Source organism: Indicator indicator, chromosome 20, assembly GCF_027791375.1.
Source record: "Indicator indicator isolate 239-I01 chromosome 20, UM_Iind_1.1, whole genome shotgun sequence".
Classification (NCBI taxonomy): domain Eukaryota; kingdom Metazoa; phylum Chordata; class Aves; order Piciformes; family Indicatoridae; genus Indicator; species Indicator indicator.
In genome coordinates this window covers 20,286,183-20,300,184 of record NC_072029.1, presented here as the reverse complement: position 1 = coordinate 20,300,184, position 14,002 = coordinate 20,286,183, and positions in this window count along the sequence as shown.

The following is a 14,002-nucleotide window of genomic DNA, read 5'->3' as shown; positions in this document are numbered from 1 at the left end:
GAAGAGCCCTGGGGTTTTGGTTTGAGTTGGGAGGCCTGGTGTAAAGGGAGTTTTGTGTAAAGCTTTGGCTTAATGAGCTTGTGTGTTAAGCCCTGACTGGGGATTTCTTTGTATTTGATATACTTTGCTCTGCTCACCACTGTGTTACTGTAGTTTGTAGTTTGAGAATGTCTTTTCCATGTAAACTTTCCATCACTACCCAATCCATTTGTGTGAGCAGTATTCTGTTGCCCCTTTTGGAGCAATAGAGCAATGTGGCTGCTCATTAGACCACAACAAGCTGAAACATTCCCATGCTTAGTGGAGAATGGAGAATGGCAGGACTGGCTTCATGCTAGGTGAAGTTTCACAGGTTTGTGGAATCCCTCTGCTGTCACCCTCACCAAAACTGCTGCTGGAATGCAGTTCAGTTTGCTCTTGTTCTTCACTGCTTTGTGGGATTGTTCTGGTGCTGACATCTTAACTGCTCCTGCTGCTCCTCCATCCTGATGCTGCACTTGGCTGCAACTACTTATCTGCCTCTGACTGGAATGCTTGCTTGGCACACAGGAGAGGAAAAGATCTGAACAGCAGTGGAAAGAATTCTCCACCCAATACCTCACTTTTGACTTGAGCAATCAGTCAATGAGATATTTCTTTTAGGAGGAGCTGTGGAGGCAGTCAGATGTCTCTTGCCATCCTTTTTATTTACAGAGAGTGCGCAAAACAGCAGAGGTTATAAGCCTCTTGCAGCCAGCACTTGGCATAATTCTTGCTGGGCTTTTTTTAGGTCTATAACCCAAATATGGTTCAGGACATGTTGTTGATTTATTGATTCTTTCTTTCCATGCCTTTGGTCTTTTTTGCCTCACTTGCACAGAATGGTGTTCTGCCAAACTCCCTCCCCCTGCATAATTCACATGCTTGCTGCATCTTCTGTTGTTCCATGAAGGAGCTCAGTGGCATCTTACAGCTCTTTATCTGCCTACTGAGAAAGCACTCAAGTGATCAAAGTGAAGCTCTTCTGAGAACAGATCTTTATCTAAGTACATTGTGCACAGTAAGGTGCATGGTTGGTGTGAAGGGTTTAAATCACAGAATCAGAGAATGGTCTGGGCTGGAAGGGACCTCCAAAGCTCATCCAGTCCAACCCCTCTGCACTCAGCAGGGACATCCTCCACTCGATCAGGTTGCCCAGAGCCCTCTCCAGCCTCACTTTCAAGATCTCCAGGGATGGGGCCTCAACCACCTCCCTGGGCAACCTGTTGCAGTGTTCCAGCAGCCTCCTGGTGCAGAACTTGTTCCTCACATCCAATCTCAATCTGCTCTGCTCTAGTTTGAAGCCATTATTCCTGGTCCTGTCCCTGCAGGCCTTTGCAAACAGTCCCTCTGCAGCCTTCATGTAGCCCCTTCAGGTACTGGAAGGCTGCTGTTAGGTCTCCCTGGAGCCTCCTCTCCTCCAGGCTGAACAATCCCAGCTCCCTCAGCCTGTCCTCATAGCAGAGGATGGACTAGATGACCTCTGGAGGCCCCTTCCAGCCCCTAACATTCTATGATTCCGCGAACTAACTCTGCCATGAAGGCTAACAGCCTGCTTGAATAGAATCTGCAGCCCTTGAATTTTATTGGAGAACTTTCATTCTTAGACTTTTCTACCCCATATTTTTTTTTTTCATAGAGTAATGTTATTTTTTTTCAGGTGGAGGTGAATGAAAAGAAAAATATTAAATGCTGTTGGGACATTTTCTTCCTCTGCTTTTAATTTCCACGGTTCACAACCCAAGAAACAACAGGAGAATCTCTCTGACTTTAAGCAGTGATTTTGGATCTAAATCCAGCTGCCACTGGCATAGGCATCACTCTGTTATTCTCTGTGAGAAATGCTGATGAACTTAGCACTGAGCTCATGTATAGTTCACAAGCTCAGCTTATAGAATGGTGCAGTAGCTGGAACACAAACAGCAGCCCAAAGATAACCACTTGGAAGAAATGGGAGAAAGGTGGCCTTGGCACTCCTGGAAGATAGCAGAAACTGACTTTTTGTTTGTTTGGTTGATTGGTTTTTATGCTATCCCAGGAACCCAGCAATACTAAATATCATGAGATTTTAGGAGCTAATTACATGGACACCATCACTGTGTGTGTTTGGTAACAATACACAGAGCTGTGCTGCTCCCAATTAACTATGGGTTGGTAGTGAAATGACTTCCATTGTTGCCCAGGTAAAGGAGCCTCAGTGCTCACCAGAAAGAACTGCTGTCTCTTGAGTGGCTTTTGCCTTGCTGTGTGGTTCTAGCTGAACACAGCTTAATGCATTTTTTACATGGTGTGATTTGGGCCTAGCTCATACAATGTCAGGGTAATAATGATGATATTCTAATATTAATGCAAGCAGAAGATATACATATTGATGAATAATGGTCATATGTTTTTGAATCTCCTTGCCAAGTCGTATTAAAATGACAAATAATTGCCATTGCTGCAGAGAAATGGTGCAGGCTCTGTAGGCAAAAAGCACATTAGGGACCCCCCAGCCTCCATTTGTTATCCTTTGTCAGGACAACATGGTTCTCTAATGAAAGTGAATGAAAGGACACTGATTGAAGACAGTGACACTAAACATCTGTCTCTACAGGAGCCATGCCATGAGTATTAATAAGCAGCTTGAAAGGTTAAGACTCAGCTTTGAAACTCTGGGAACACAGAGGAACCTAAAACAACTCCCCCCTCATAATATGGGGGAAATCACAGTGTTAAATGCATTGCAGAAGCCTTCTGGCCACAGGAGGATAGAGCGGATAGAAATTGGTTCCCAGACAATTCGGGCAAGTGCCATTTAAAATCTTGACCCAAATATGTTTTTGTTAAAGCCTTGCTTTTAATTCTTCCTTGATAAATGATCCCTTTCCTTTTCATTATCCCCTCCTTCTTTTCTCCCAGCACTATAAAAATGCCCACAGAATCAAGCCAAGCTTCTCCTGGGCACGAGTGAAAGTAGTTGAGAAAGTCAGGTCACAAAGCTGCAGCACAAGTTAAGCACAAAACAGAAACCTCCAGCAATACATTTAGTAAGGAATCAACATATATGACACTTGTGAGAGTGAAGAAACAGCAGTAAAAGTAAATATATTTGGATGCATAATGCACTGCAGTGATCAATAATAAATCACTGAGAACCGGGAGGAGCCAGCCAGGGAGAGGGCAGAGTTTGAGACAGGCAGAGCCTGAGATATGCAGTATCAGACATGCAGTGTCTGCATAGGCAGTGTCTGAGACATGCAGTGTCTGAGACATGCAGTGTCTGAGACATGCAGTGTCTGAGACAGGCAGTGTCTGAGACATGCAGAGTATGAGACAGGCAGTGTCTGAGACAGGCAGTGTCTGAGCAGGGAGAGTCTGAGACATGCAGTGTCTGGACAGGCACTGCATGAGACATGCAGAGTCTGAGACATGCAGTGTCTGAGACAGGCAGAGTCTGAGACATGCAGAGTAGCAGACAGGCAGTGTCTGGTCAGGCAGTGCATGAGACATGTAGAGTCTCAGAAAGGCAGAGTCTGAGACATGAAGAGTCTGAGACATGCAGTGTCTGAGACAGTCAGTGTCTGGTCATGCAGTGTCTGACACAGGCAGAGCCTTAGACATGCAATGTCTGGACAATCAGTCTCTGAGACAGGCAGTGTCTGAGACATGCAGAGTCTGAGACATGCAGTATCTGACACAGGCAGAGCCTTAGACATGCAATGTGTGGACAATCAGTCTCCAAGACAGGCAGAGTTTGAGACATGCAGTGTCTGGACAGGCAGAGTCTGAGACATGCATAATCTGAGCCATGGAGTGTCTGAGACAGGCAGAGTCTGAGACATGCAGTGTCTTGACGGGCAGTGTCTGAGAGATGCAGTGTCTGGACACGCAGTGCCTGAGACATGCAGAGTCTGAGACACGCAGTGTCTGAGACATATATAGTATGAGAGAGGCAGAGTCTGAGACATGCAGAGTCTGGACAGGCAGTGTCTGAGACAGGAAGAGCCTGAGACATGCAGAGTCTGAGATATTCAGTCTCTGAGACAGGCACAGTCTGAGACATGCAGTGTCTGGACAGGTAGTACATGAGACATTCAGAGTCTGAGACATGCAGAGTCTGAGACATGAAGAGTCTGGAAAGGTAGTGCCTGAGACAGGCAGAGTCTGAGACATGCAGTGTGTGAGACATGCAGTGTCTGGACAGGCAGTGCCTGAGACAGGCAGAGTCTGAGATATGCAGTGTCTGAGACACGCAATGTCTCTGCATGCAGTGTCTGAGACAGGCAGTGGCTGAGACATGCAGTGTCTGAGACAGGCAGAGTCTGAGACAGGCTGTGTCTGAGACAGGTAGTGCCTGAGACAGGCAGAGTCTGAGACATGCAGAGTCTGAGACATGCAGTGTCTGGTCAGGCAGTGCCTGAGATATGCAGACTGTGAGACAGCAGAGTCTGAGACATGCAGAGTATGAGACATGCAGTGTCTGAGAGAGTCAGTGTCTGAACATGCAGAGTCTGACACAGGCAGAGTCTGACACATGCATAATCTGAGACATGGAGTGTCTGGAGAGGCAGTATCTGGACACGCAGTGCCTGAGACGTGGAGAGTCTGAGACAGGCAGTGCCTGAGATATGCAATGTGTGAGACATGCAGTGTCTGGACAGAAAGTGCATGAGACATGCAGAGTCTGGACAGGTAGTGCCTTAGACATGCAGACTCTGAGACATGCAGTGCCTGAGACATGCAGCGTCGGAGACAGGTAGAGTCTGAGACAGGTAGATAATGAGACATGCAGTGTCTGAGATATGCAGTATCTGAGACAGGCAGTGTCTGAGACAGGGAGAGTCTGAGACAGGCAGAGTCTGAGACATGCAGAGTATGAGACATGCAGAGAAGGAGACAGGCAGTGTCTGGTGAGGCAGTGCATGAGTCATGCAGAGTCTCAGACAGGCAGAGTCTGAGACATGCAGTGTCTGAGACAGTCAGTGTCTGGTCATGCAGTGTCTGACACAGGCAGAGCCTTAGACATGCAATGTCTGGACAATCAGTCTCTGAGACAGGCAGTGTCTGAGACATGCAGAGTCTGAGACATGAATAATCTGAGACATGGAGTGTCTGAGACAAGCAGAGTCGGAGACATGCAGTGTCTTGACGGGCAGTGTCTGAGAGATGCAGTGTCTGGACAGGCAGTGTCTGGACACGCAGTGCCTGAGACATGCAGAGTCTGAGACACGCAGTGTCTGAGACATATATAGTATGAGAGAGGCAGAGTCTGAGACATGCAGAGTCTGGACAGGCAGTGTCTGAGACAGGAAGAGCCTGAGACATGCAGAGTCTGAGATATTCAGTCTCTGAGACAGGCACAGTCTGAGACATGCAGTGTCTGGACAGGTAGTACATGAGACATTCAGAGTCTGAGACATGCAGAGTCTGAGACATGCAGAGTCTGGAAAGGTAGTGCCCGAGACATGCAGACTCTGAGACATGCAGTGCCTGAGACATGCTGTGTCTGAGACATGCAGTGTCTGAGACAGGCAGAGTATGAGACATGCTGTGTCTGAGACATGCAGTGTCTGACACAGCCAGAGTCTGGACAGGCAGAGTCTGAGGGAGGCAGTGCCTGAGAGATGCAGAGTCTGAGACAGGCTGTGTCTGGACAGGCAGAGTCTGAGATAGGCAGAGTCTGAGACATGAAGTGTCTGTGGCATGAATTGTCTGAGACATGCAGGGTCTGGAGAGGCAGTGTCTGGACATGCAGTGCCTGAGACATGCAGAGTCTGAGACATGCAGAGTCTGACACATGCAGTTTTTGGACAGGCATTGTCTGAGACAGGCAGAGTCTGAGACATGCAGTGTGTGAGACATGCAGTGTCTGGACAGGCAGTGTCTGAGAGAGGCAGAGTCTGAGACAGGCAGTGCCTGAGACATGCAATGTGTGAGACATGCAGTGTCTGGACAGAAAGTGCATGAGACATTCAGAGTCTGGACAGGTAGTGCCTGAGACATGCAGACTCTGAGACATGCAGTGCCTGAGAGATGCAGCGTCGGAGACAGGTAGAGTCTGAGACAGGCAGATAATGAGACATGCAGTGTCTGAGATATGCAGTATCTGAGACAGGCAGTGTCTGAGACAGGGAGAGTCTGAGACAGGCAGAGTCTGAGACAGGCAGAGTCTGAGACATGAAGAGTCTGAGACATGCAGTGTCTGACACAGGCAGAGCCTTAGACATGCAGTGTCTGAGACAGGCAGAGTCTGGTCATGCAGAGTCTGAGACATGCAGTGTCTGAGACAGGCAGAGTCTGTACAGGGAGAGTCTGAGACATGAATAATCTGAGACATGGAGTGTCTGAGACAAGCAGAGTCGGAGACATGCAGTGTCTTGACGGGCAGTGTCTGAGAGATGCAGTGTCTGGACAGGCAGTGTCTGGACACGCAGTGCCTGAGACATGCAGAGTCTGAGACACGCAGTGTCTGAGACATATTTAGTATGAGAGAGGCAGAGTCTGAGACATGCAGAGTCTGGACAGGCAGTGTCTGAGACAGGAAGAGCCTGAGACATGCAGAGTCTGAGATATTCAGTCTCTGAGACAGGCACAGTCTGAGACATGCAGTGTCTGGACAGGTAGTACATGAGACATGCAGACTCTGAGACATGCAGTGCCTGAGACATGCTGTGTCTGAGACATGCAGTGTCGGAGACAGGCAGAGTATGAGACATGCAGTATCTGACACATGCAGTGCCTGAGACAGGCAGAGTCTGGACAGGCAGAGTCTGAAGGTGGCAGTGCCTGAGACATGCAGAGTCTGAGACAGGAAGTGTCTGAGACAGGCAGAGTCTGAGACATGCAGAGTCTGAGACAGGCAGTGTCTGGTGAGGCCGTGCCTGAGACATGCATAATCTGAGACATGGAGTGTCTGGACAGGCAGTGTCTGAGACAGGCAGAGTCTGAGACATGCAGTGTCTGGACAGGCAGTGTCTGAGACAGGCAGAGTCTGAGACATGCAGTGTGTGAGACATGCAGTGTGTGGACAGGCAGTGCCTGAGACAGGCAGAGTCTGAGACATGCAGTGTCTGAGACATGCACTGTCTCAGCATGCAGTGTCTGAGACAGGCAGTGTCTGAGACAGGCAGTGTCTGAGAGAGGCAGAGTCTGAGACATGCAGAGTCTGAGATATGCATTGTCTGGACAGGCAGTGCATGAGAAATGCAGTGTCTGAGACAGCCAGAGTCTGAGACATGCAGAGTCTGAGATATGCATTGTCTGGACAGGCAGTGCATGAGACATGCAGAGTCTGAGAAATGCAGTGTCTGGACAGGCTGTGTCTGAGACAAGCAGAGTCTGATACAGTCAGTGTCTCAACATGCAGAGTCTGGACAGGTAGTGTCTGGACAAGCAGTGCCTGAGACAGGCAGAGTCTGAGACATGCAGTGTCTGGTCAGGCAGAGTCTGAGACATGCAGAGTCTGAGACAATCAGTGTCTGAACATGCAGAGTCTGGACAGGTAGTGCCTGAGACATGCATTGTCTGAGACAGGCAGAGTCTGGACATGCAGAGTCTGAGACATGCAGTGTCTGAGACAGGCAGAGTATGAGACTTGCAGTGTCTGCAACATGCAGTGCCTGAGACAGCCAGAGTCTGGACAGGCAGAGTCTGAGGGAGGCAGTGCCTGAGAGATGCAGAGTCTGAGACAGGCTGTGTCTGGACAGGCAGAGTCTGAGATAGGCAGAGTCTGAGACATGAAGTGTCTGTGACATGAATTGTCTGAGACATGCAGGGTCTGCAGAGGCAGTGTCGGGGCAAGCAGTGCCTGAGACATGCAGAGTCTGAGACATGCAGAGTCTGACACATGCAGTTTTTGGACAGGCATTGTCTGAGACAGGCAGAGTCTGAGACATGCAGTGTGTGAGACATGCAGTGTCTGGCCAGGCAGTGTCTGAGAGAGGCAGAGTCTGAGACTTGCAGTGTCTGAGACAGGCAGAGTCTGAGACATGCAGTGCCTAATACATGTAGTGTCTGTACAGGCAGAGTCTGAGATATGAAGTGTCTCTGACAGGAATAGTCTGAGACTTGCAGTGTCTGGAGAGACAGTGTCTGGACAAGCAGTGCCTGAGATATGCAGTGTCTGGACAGGTAGTGCCTGAGACATGCAGTGTCTGAGAAAGGCAGAGTCTGGACATGCAGAGTCTGAGACATGCAGTGTCTGAGACAGGAAGAATATGAGACATGCAGAGTAGGAGATAGGCAGTGTCTGGTCAGGCAGTGCCTGAGACATGCAGAGTGTGAGACAGGCAGAGTCTGAGACATACAGAGTAGGAGACAGGCAGTGTCTGGTCAGGCAGTGCCTGAGACATGCAGAGTCTGAGATATGCAGTGTCTGAGACAGGCAGAGTATGAGACATGCAGTGTCTTGACAGGCAGTGTCTGAGACATGCAGTGTCTGGACAGGTAGAGTCTGAGGGAGGCAGAGTGTGAGACAGGTAGAGTCTGAGACATGCAGTGGCTGGTCAGGCAGTGCCTGAGACATGCAGAGTCTGAGACAGTCAGTGTCTGAACATGCAGAGTCTGGACGGGTAGTGCCTGAGACATGCATTGTCTGAGACAGGCAGAGTGTGGACATGCAGAGTCTGAGACATGCAGTGTCTGAGACAGGCAGAGTATGAGACATGCAGTGTCTGAGACATGCAGTGCCTGACACAGCCAGAGTCTGGACAGGCAGACTCTGAGGGAGGCAGTGCCTGAGAGATGCAGAGTCTGAGACAGGCTGTGTCTGGACAGGCAGAGTCTGAGATATACAGAGTCTGAGACATGAAGTGTCTGTGACATGAATTGTCTGAGACATGCAGGGTCCGGAGAGGCAGTGTCTGGACAAGCAGTGCCTGAGACATGCAGAGTCTGAGACATGCAGAGTCTGACACATACAGTGTTTGGACAGGCATTGTCTGAGACAGGCAGAGTCTGAGACATGCAGTGTGTGAGACATGCAGTGTCTGGACAGGCAGTGTCTGAGAGAGAGGCAGAGTCTGAGACATGTAGTGTCTGAGTCAGGCAGAGTCTGAGACAGGCAGTGTCTGAGACAGGCAGAGTCTGAGACATGCAGAGTCTGAGATATGCATTGTCTGGACAGGCAGTGCATGAGACATGCAGTGTCTGAGGCAGAGTCTGAGACATGCAGTGTCTCAGGCTGTGTCTGAGACAGGCAGTGCCTGAGACAGGCAGAGTCTGAGACATGCAGAGTCTGAGATATGCATTGTCTGGACAGGCAGTGCATGAGACATGCAGAGTCTGAGAAATGCAGTGTCTGGACAGGCTGTGTCTGAGACAAGCAGAGTCTGAGACATGCAGTGTCTTGACGGGCAGTGTCTGAGACAGGCTGTGTCTGAGACAGGCAGTGCCTGAGACAGGCAGAGACTGAGACATGCAGAGTCTGAGATATGCATTGTCTGGACAGGCAGTGCATGAGACATGCAGAGTCTGAGACATGCAGTGTCTGAGACAGGCAGAGTCTGGTCATGAAGAGTCTGAGACATGCAGTGTCTGAGACAGGCAGAGTATGAGACATGCAGTGTCTTGACAGGCAGTGTCTGAGACATGCAGTGTCTGGACAGGTAGAGTCTGAGGGAGGCAGAGTGTGAGACAGGCAGAGTCTGAGACATGCAGTGTCTGAGACAGGCAGCGTCTGAGACATGCAGAATCTGACACGTGCAGTGTCTGGACAAGCCGTGACTGGACAGGTAATGCCTGAGACATGCAGTGCCTGAGACATGCAATCTCTGAGACATGCAGTGTCTGAGACATGCAGAGACTCAGACATGCAGTGTCTGTTCAGGCAGAGTCTGAGACATGCAGAGTCTGAGACATGAAGTGTCTGTGACATGAATAGTCTGAGACATGCAGTGTCTGGAGAGGCAGTGTCTGGACAAGCAGTGCCTGAGACAGGCAGAATCTGAGAAAGGCAGAGTCTGAGACATGCAGTGTCTGGTCAGGCAGTCCCTGAGACATGCAGAGTCTGAGACAGTCAGTGTCTGAACATGCAGAGTCTGGACAGGTAGTGCCTGAGACATGCAGAGTCTGGACATGCAGAGTCTGAGACATTGTGATGGTTTGAAACTGTCTTTTTAATTTTTCCTTGCAAATTTCAGAACAGAGAAAGTGAAAGAATGTAAATAAGTCACTATTGGGTGTAAGAAATCAAAATACTGATTGTTCTAAACACTTCCATTGGATAGATAGAAATGTTTAAGAACTATTACCCAAAACAAAGTGGGCATTCTGCACATTCTGCGTTTGGCAGTGGGGGCAGTTGCTGGGCTGTCTGGCTGCTGTTTCTTCTTCTCTTCTGGCTGAAGATAACACACTGACCTTGGCAGCTAAGTTAACAACTTTCTGCTTAACTAACTCTGCTTCTCTGTCCAGGGGGGTCTGGGGGGGAAGCTCCTGGGAGAGAGAGGCCCCTTTGGGAGGGTCCCCTTGGGGGGGAAGCAAAGGGATATCAGTTGTGCTTTTTCTGTTGATTGTATATATTTGTGAATGTTGTGAATTTTGTGTATTTGTACATATTCATTGCATTTCATTGTAGATTTTAGACTTTGCTTGTAAATACAGCTTTTCATTTGCTTCCAGACTGAGCTAGCCTGGTTATTGTCGGTGGGGGGGGGAATTTCAGCTCACACCGACACAGACATGCAGTGTCTGAGACAGGCAGAGTATGAGACATGCAGTGTCTGAGACATGCAGTGCCTGACACAGCCAGAGTCTGGACAGGCAGACTCTGAGGGAGGCAGTGCCTGAGACATGCAGAGTCTGAGACAGGCTGTGTCTGGACAGGCAGATTCTGAGATATGCAGAGTCTGAGACATGAAGTGTCTGTGACATGAATTTTCTGAGACATGCAGGGTCCGGAAAGGCAGTGTCTGGACAAGCAGTGCCTGAGACATGCAGAGTCTGAGATTGGCGGAGTCTGAGACATGCAGAGTCTGACACATGCAGTGTTTGGAGAGGCATTGTCTGAGAGAGGCAGAGTCTGAGACATGCAGTGTCTGAGAGAGGCAGAGTCTGAGACAGGCAGTGTCTGAGACATGCAGAGTCTGAGACATGCAGAGTCTGAGATATGCATTGTCTGGACAGGCAGTGCATGAGACATGCAGTGTCTGAGACAGGCAGAGTCTGAGACAGGCAGTGTCTGAGACAGGCTGTGTCTGAGACAGGCAGTGCCTGAGACAGGCAGAGTCTGAGATATGCAGAGTCTGAGATATGCATTGTCTGGACAGGCAGTGCATGAGACATGCAGAGTCTGAGAAATGCAGTGTCTGGACAGGCTGTGTCTGAGACAAGCAGAGTCTGAGACATGCAGTGTCTTGGCAGGCAGTGTCTGGGCATGCAGTGCCTGAGACAAGCAGAGTCTGAGACACGCAGTGTCTGAGACATATAGAGAATGAGACAGGCAGAGTCTGAGACATGGAGAGTCTGGACAGGCAGTGTCTGAGACAGGAAGAGCCTGAGACATGCAGAGTCTGAGATATTCAGTCTCTGAGACAGGCAGAGTCTGAGACATGCAGTGTCTGAGACAAGCACAGTCTGAGACATGCAGTCTCTGGACAGTCACAGTCTGAGACATGCAGTGTCTGGACAGGTAGTACATGAGACATGCAGCGTCTGAGACATGCAGAGTCTGAGATATGCAGAGTCTGGACAGGTAGTGCTCGAAACATGCAGACTCTGAGACATGCTGTGCCTGAGACATGCTGTGCCTGAGACATGCCGAGTCTGAGACATGCAGTGTCTGGACAGGTAGTGCCTGAGACATGCATTGTCTGAGACAGGCAGAGTCTGGACATGCAGAGTCTGAGACATGCAGTGTCTGAGACAGGCAGAGTATGAGACATGCAGTGTCTGAGACATGCAGTGCCTGAGACAGCCACAGTCTGGACAGGCAGAGTATGAGGGAGGCAGTGCCTGAGACATGCAGAGTCTGAGACAGGCAGTGTCTGGAAAGGCAGAGTCTCAGATATGCAGAGTCTGAGACACGAAGTGTCTGTGACATGAATAGTTTGAGACATGCAGGGTCTGAGACAGGCAGAGTCTGGACAAGCAGTGCCTGAGACATGCAGAGTCTGAGACGTGCAGTGTCTGAGACATGCACTGCCTGAGACATGCAGTGCCTGAGACATGCAATCTCTGAGACATGCAGTGTCTGAGAATGCAGAGAGTCAGACATGCAGTGACTCAGACATGCAGTGTCTGGACAGGCAGAGTCTGAGACATGCAGAGTCTGAGACATGCAGTGTCTGGAGAGGCAGTGTCTGGACAAGCAGTGCCTGAGACATGCAAAGTCTGAGACATGCAGAGTCTGAGACAGGCAGCGTCTGAGACATGCAGAGTCTGAGACGTGCAGTGTCTGAGACATGCAGTGCCTGAGACATGCAGTGCCTGAGACATGCAATCTCTGAGACATGCAGTGTCTGAGAATGCAGAGACTCAGACATGCAGTGACTCAGACATGCAGTGTCTGGACAGGCAGTGTCTGAGACATGCAGAGTCTGAGACATGCAGTGTCTGGAGAGGCAGTGTCTGAACAAGCAGTGCCTGAGACAGGCAGAGTCTGAGACAGGCAGAGTCTGAGACATGCAGTGTCTGGTCAGGCAGTGCCTGAGACATGCAGAGTCTGAGACAATCAGTGTCTGAACATGCAGAGTCTAGACAGGTAGTGCCTGACACATGCATTGTCTGAGACAGGCAGAGTGTGGACATGCAGAGTCTGAGACATGCAGTGTCTGAGACAGGCAGAGTATGAGACATGCAGTGTCTGACACATGCAATGCCTGAGACAGCCAGAGTCTGGACAGGCAGAGTCATAGGGAGGCAGTGCCTGAGAGATGCAGAGTCTGAGATAGGCTGTGTCTGGACAGGTAGAGTCTGAGATATGCAGAGTCTGAGACAGGCAGTGTCTGGACACGCAGTGCCTGAGACATGCAGAGTCTGAGACACGCAGTGTCTGAGACATATAGAGTATGAGAGAGGCAGAATCTGAGACATGCAGAGTGTGACACATGCAGTGTTTGGACAGGCATTGTCTGAGACAGGCAGAGTCTGAGACATGCAGTGTGTGAGACATGCTGTGTCTGGACAGGCAGTGTGTGAGAGAGGCAGAGTCTGAGACATGTAGAGTCTGAGACATGCAGTGTCCGAGACATATAGGTATGACAGAGGCAGAGTCTGAGACATGCAGAGTCTGAGACATGCAGTGTCTGAGACGAGCACAGTCTGGGACATGCAGTCTCTGGACAGGCACAGTCTGAGACATGCAGTGTCTGGACAGGTAGTACATGAGACATTCAGCGTCTGAGACATGCAGAGTATGGACATGTAGTGCCCGAGACATGCACACTCTGAGACATGCTGTGACTGAGACATGCCGAGTCTGAGACATGCAGTGTCTGGACAGGTAGTGCATGAGACATGCAGTGTCTGAGACAGGTACAGTCTGAGACATGCAGTGTCTGAGACCGGGTGTTTCTGAGACAGGCAGTGCCTGAGACAGGCAGAGTCTGAGACATGCAGAGTCTGAGATACGCATTGTCTGGACAGGCAGTGCATGAGACATGCAGAGTCTGAGAAATGCAGTGTCTGGACAGGCTGTGTCTGAGACAAGCAGAGTCTGAGACATGCAGTGTCTTGACGGGCAGTGTGTGAGACAGGCTGTGTCTGAGACAGGCAGTGCCTGAGACAGGGAGAGACTGAGACATGCAGAGTCTGAGATATGCATTGTCTGGACAGGCAGTGCATGAGACATGCAGAGTCTGAGAAATGCAGTGTCTGGACAGGCTGTGTCTGAGACAAGCAGAGTCTGAGACATGCAGTGTCTTGACGGGCAGTGTCTGAGACAGGCTGTGTCTGAGACAGGCAGTGCCTGAGACAGGGAGAGACTGAGACATGCAGAGTCTGAGATATGCATTGTCTGGACAGGCAGTGCATGAGACATGCAGAGTCTGAGATATGCAGTATC